This window comes from Panicum virgatum, chromosome 7N (genome assembly GCF_016808335.1).
Source record: "Panicum virgatum strain AP13 chromosome 7N, P.virgatum_v5, whole genome shotgun sequence".
Lineage (NCBI taxonomy): Eukaryota > Viridiplantae > Streptophyta > Magnoliopsida > Poales > Poaceae > Panicum > Panicum virgatum.
Window position 1 is genome coordinate 11,250,060 of NC_053151.1, and position 5,374 is coordinate 11,255,433.

The 5,374-nt window shown below is 48.5% G+C and overlaps 1 long non-coding RNA gene across 1 annotated transcript; it reads left to right on the top strand.

Moving 5' to 3' along the window:
* Positions 1 to 4,557: 4,557 nt before the first annotated feature.
* On the top strand, positions 4,558 to 5,007 carry LOC120684030. The gene is made up of 2 exons (XR_005679036.1): positions 4,558 to 4,653; positions 4,741 to 5,007. It is a non-coding gene; the product is annotated as an uncharacterized LOC120684030 (long non-coding RNA).
* Positions 5,008 to 5,374: the final 367 nt, after the last annotated feature.

Below are 5,374 nucleotides of genomic sequence, written 5' to 3' on the forward strand. Positions count from 1 at the left end.
CTCGTTGCGGCATCTGAGCAGGTGGATCGACCGAGTCGCCCCAGCAGGGCCCCTTCCAAGTGACAAGCGCTGGGGACAGATGCGATCTGAGGGTTTGAGGATGGGGTTGAACACAAAATCTATCTCACTGGGCTAGGTCTAGGTCTTGCGGAAGATGAGGTTGTAATCGAGGAAGCTGAGGAGGGGCGCCTTTCGGTGATCGTGTGCAGATCGGACATGTGGATGGGCGTGTCGTCTCGTGATCTTTCTCTCACATAAATAGAGCAGAGATCAAGCAACGAGCAGGGTCGGCACGTCGTGTGCTGATCAAAACCGGAGGTGACGAGCAGAGAAGAGGGAGACGATCGAGGAAGTATATCAGATTATACTCCTGGCTTGTGTATTTCTGTTTTGCGGCTTCATATAAATAGACGGGATTACAATGACCGAAGAAAATCTAGATGGAGTTTAACAACTAAATCCAATCCGATGCTAATCTGAAATAAACTAAGACTATTTGCCGCTGAAGCTACTAACTGAGCGTCGTTACCGAGTTTACGCCTTTGCGCCACACTTCTGGTAACAACGTCTTATGCTGTATGTATGACTGATCAGTAACCACATTTAAATCAGGCGAATGGGTGACGACAGCTGCAGTTCCCATTTGTTCAACTGGGTACAACACAAAATTGTCAATACGTCAGAAAGAGCCAAATACTAGCACTTATGCAGAATAAAAGAGGCTTAAACAACATAGTTATCAGACTGATGATCAGGGCAGCAATAAAACAACTCTGTAACAGACATTGCATTACATATTCCTAGAAGTATCTGATAAATCAGCACACCAAGATAAATCCTTCAAATATTTTGAGTTTTAATAATTGATAACATTAATTGCATTCTCTTAGCATGATCAGGGCTCCTAGCTTAATTATTCTGAGGTAACTAAACTCAACTGATGAGTCTATATAGCTGGAAGAAAAAGTAGCCCGCGGAAACACCGCTACCCACGATTTGCAAGATATTGCCCATAAAAATCACATAGTACGGATCTAACAAATTATTTTAAGTGATATCCTTACCTGTTTTGGCAAATTGACACCGAGCAAACCAAACCCAAGAAACCATCTTATGACTCGTGCAATATTTCATCTCGATGGCATCCACCTGCTGCAGTGGCTGCTGTTCCAGAATCATAAGACGAAATCAGAAGATTAATAACACACTACCTTTTTAACGCAAGATTAATAATAGTTCTGAAGAAAAGGGAAATTTATATGTAGGAGAAGGCAGCTATATATTGTAGTTAGTTTTAGTTGGGATTGATCTTAGGTAGCACAATGTAATAAAACCATACTAGCAACCATGCGTGAAAAAAATAATTAGGAATCACCTGCAGTGTAGAAACTCCTGAAGGGTGACAAATACTAGGATACCTTCTCTCTACTCTTTTATAATAATGCCTCTTGAATTGCATGCATCGTGTCAAGTTGAAGCATGAACAAACTGGAGTGTACATATATGAAGATTACATTATCATCCTCATCGTACCCAAATATACCATCGCTCCTTGTTAGCCATTTCTCATGCTCCTGAAGCCCAAAGATACTGTGAAGATCTGCTGTCTTAAAAAGCAACCATGTAGGAACTTCATGGCAGTTGGCATTCCTATGCCACACCTGCAACTCCAATGTCCGATCAGGCAATGTCACGAGGCCAACACCACCATCGACTGTCTTGATGATTCCACTGGAGCCTATATGATTAATCGGAGGTCCCTTCATAATAGTTATGATCTGCCTATCCAAATCAAACTCAAGTACGCCATGGCGCTCAGGGATGATATTTCTTTCAAAAGAAATCATCCAGTAGAGGGCATGGCCAATAAGGATGCTGGAGCCATTGACTTCATCAATCCTACGTGGATTGTCATGATCATCATGTCGGATGATACTTCCCCACAGGCCAGTCTCCGATGATTAGACACAGGCCGTCGGACGATGGTCGTTTGTGAATATGGACACTAGAACCACCTTGAAGTGGCTCGAGTGGTAGGCGCCGTGCACGTGGCCCTCCTCGCCGGCCGTGGAGAGCACCGTCCCGTTGATGAACAATTTGGGAAACTCCAGCGGGACGGTCAACCGGGCATCGCCTCCGGTGACAGGATCGCAGATGAAGACGGTGCTAGCTGACATATTGATGAAGATGGCGCGTCCATGGCGGCAGCCGAGTAGTTCGTTCGCCTGCCTGGCGTCGGCGAGGGCGCATCCTGGCAAGAAGCGCCGGGGATGGAGATTGATGCGGTCCGGGGGTTCCAGGACTGGGTCGAACACGAAATTGTTAAGGATCGTACTGGGGCGGTGCTCGAAGAAGCCGAGGAGCGGCGCCTTCCGGTGGTGCGCGAACAAGCGGCAGCGGAACCATTCGCTAGAGACGAGGCGCTGCCAGCGCTTGCACACGATGGAGACACAGAGGAGCGAGGAGGGCTGAGGGGGCACGCGGATGAGGATCTCGCCGAGCAGATCATCGTCGTCGAGCGGCAAGGTTCGGCGGCCGCGACGGAGGCGGCGGCTGTCGGTCGTCTGGTTGCTCATGTTGCAAGGCCGTATTGGATGTGGAATCGTAGGAAAGTTTGGTTATGTTGCTGCACAAGACCTAAATCATATATATAGCTTGGACACGTCGGTAAACGTGTTGTCTTGGAGTCACAATGGCTATCTACCACCATATTGGAATGATTCAGTTGATGATGAAGGTCTTAATCACATATTTAATTACCAACATTCTAGCCTACGCAATGTTGTGGAAAGAGCCTTTGGGGTGCTGAAAGGAAAGTGGCGTATACTGAAGGGAGTACCAAGATATGAGCGTGACAAGCAAGCCAAGATCGTTGTAGCATGCTTTGCCCTGCATAATTATGTCCTCGACTGCGGCGACATTTTGCTACATCATGACAACCAGCCTTACATTGAGGGACCGAAACCGGCGACCAGAGGGGGGTGAATGGGAGTCGATCAAAATTTCTTCGAAATTCAAACCGTCGGCCTATATCCCGAAAATCACCCAAGCCCTCAAACGTTCTGACCAGAGTTTGGAATAGCTATTGAAAAGCTAAGCCAACACAAAAGGCCTCGAACGAGCGAGCAAAGCCACGAAACAGATCGGAAGCGAATCGGAAAAAACTGCAGAAATGATCTGCCTGGACCGGTCTGACCGGTCGTGTCTGTTCAAAAACTAGCAGACCGGTCTGACCGGTCTTGCCTACCGGTCTGACCGGTGACACCCAGAAAACCCCCGAAAACTTGGATTCAAACGATGAATCTCGACCAAACGACCACGAAAATCGATGAAACTTGGAGGAAGGCTTTGTTTCTACCACAAGAACGTATCCCCAAGAGATCTCACCCTAAAGATATCCATAGCACGAGAATTTTGGGATGAGATCAAAAGGAGTGGGGTTTTCTCTAGAACTCAAGAAATCGAATTCGAACGAGCTAGTGATTCCGGTGGGTTTAGGACAGAGCTAGAAGCACGGGAATCACAGCAAAGAACTCATGGAACCATCGCAATTGTGTGCACCAAAAACGAAACCAAAATCCATCACAAACGGGCACAAAAACGAGGGGATTGAATCAATTCAAAAGCCCAGAGGGCACGAGGAGGATAGGGCCTCCTTTCCCAATCAAATCCCACTCAAGGTCTCAACAATCCATGGACAAAATCTATTCTAAAGAGAGGAATACATGGAGGGAGACACATGGGCGGCGGCCTGGAGAACAGAACAATTCACGGATGCAATACAAAAGCCGCAATTAACCTAACACAAGTGAAGGGGTATTTATACTCGCGGGACCGGTCAGACCGGTACGCTGGACCGGTCAGACCGGTTGGTTAGACTGGTGCCAGGGACCGGTCAGACCGGTTGGCCTGCAGCACCCCCTGTACACGATCTCATCCGACGACCGAGGTTCTTTCTTCGGAACGAAGTCTTCTCCACGATGCCGCCGTCTTGATGAAGATCCAGTCCGCGGTTTTGGAGGGTCCGCGAAACCCGGGTAGGTGGCCGGTTTTGAGAAAACCGCCAAAACCTCACGCGCGGGAAGATTCCCGCCTCCACGTCGTGGCCCTAGACGCCGTTCCCATCTCGGCCTTCTGACGGCCCTAGACGCCGCCCGACGCCCGTCACCTCCTCGCCCGCAGCGAGGCCATAGACGCCGTCGACGCCCGTCACCTCCGTCAGTCCCGTGACCGACGCCCGTGCCTCCATGACTTGGTGTCTTCAACCGCCGTCCGCCTCCTTGGTTTTGTGGCGCAAACCAAGAAACCCGCCTTCCGTCGCCGCTTGCGCCCTCGATCCAGGAGTGGACGCCACAGCTGCCGCCCGGTCCGAGCTCCGGTCCCGGCTGCCCTTCACCGCCGTCCACCGCACGGTCCATCGGCCACAGCACCTCCACGGCAGCTCCCCGTCGACACTCGACGCCCGTGTACCTGCAATCCAAAGACCAAGCGCACGATCACACCGCACGGTTGACAATTCACTCATCACAAGTATGATAGAGTACTCAACATTCCTCAACATTCAGGACTGCTATCCCTCCATTTGGGCAGCTCCAAGTATGGTTGGTTTGCGCAGATGGATAACTGCTGGCTTGAATACCAAGTTGTAAGATGGTATGACTGAATTCCCTTGTCTCTTGCACGACGTTTGCACTGTTTTTGGGTGGTCATTGCTGACTTGTTGTGTATCGGCACATGCAGGTTAGATGAGAAGGTTGAAGTCTGGTTTTGGGTGTCTGCACGTCAGGGGCGGAGTTGGGCGGAGGAACAGCGCCTTGGACCTCTGATTACCACCTCTCCACTCACACGTAGTGAGTAGGAGCTCTATGTGTGTGATGTTGTAGAAGATCTAGAACATTTGAACTTATGATTGGTGTGTTTGTGGGGTTGAACTTGTCAATTGGTAGGGTGGTGCCACAATGTAATGGCACCCAATGTGAATATGTACTCTACCCTTGAACTTTGTGACATGTGTGCTTGCGCCAGGTTTAAGCTGTTCTCCCCTATCAATTTCGTCAGTTACCCATTCACCCTGTTTGTGGCAAAGTTCCATCGTCCAGGCTTGATGAAAAATATCAAATATCATTAAGTCGTTCCACATAATTTGACATCTTAAACCTGAATTTGGTCACAACATAATTGTTAAATTCCCTCAGCACCACTGTGATGACCCAGATCAGACTTCGAATCGGCCTAGCTTGGCTCAGTTCACCTCCTACAACTTTCTAAAAAATTCAAAAAAATTCAGAAAAAGTCAGAAAAAATGAATAGATGGTGATTTTAGAAAAATTCAGAAAAAAATCATCAAATTTGGATTACGTATGATGGAGAAATA